This window comes from Antrostomus carolinensis, unplaced genomic scaffold (genome assembly GCF_000700745.2).
Source record: "Antrostomus carolinensis isolate BGI_N321 unplaced genomic scaffold, ASM70074v2 scaffold13225, whole genome shotgun sequence".
NCBI lineage: Eukaryota > Metazoa > Chordata > Aves > Caprimulgiformes > Caprimulgidae > Antrostomus > Antrostomus carolinensis.
Genome location: NW_010314361.1, coordinates 10,010 through 10,330, shown reverse-complemented (window position 1 = coordinate 10,330; position 321 = coordinate 10,010).

Here is a 321-nt window from a genome sequence, read left to right as displayed (position 1 = left end):
TGACCAAGAGCTGTCACACATGGCTCCGCAGGCCCACCCGGCCTCGCTCCATCTCCATCTGCCTCCTCAGATGCTTTTAAACACGGCTGATGGCACCCCGGGGCTGGGCTAAGCGTGTGTCAGTTGGCTTTGGTGCAACAAGGCAGCTCCTCCATGCTCCTCCATGCTGCTGTTGAGGGCACAGAGAGGAAACATCACGGGAGGTTTTCTGACGAGAGCACCACTTTCATGGGTGAGCTTCTCATGCCAAGCATCTCTTGCCTCCACAGCATGAATGACCATGAAAGAGGGTTAAGACAAGCCATAAGCAGCCCAGCAGAG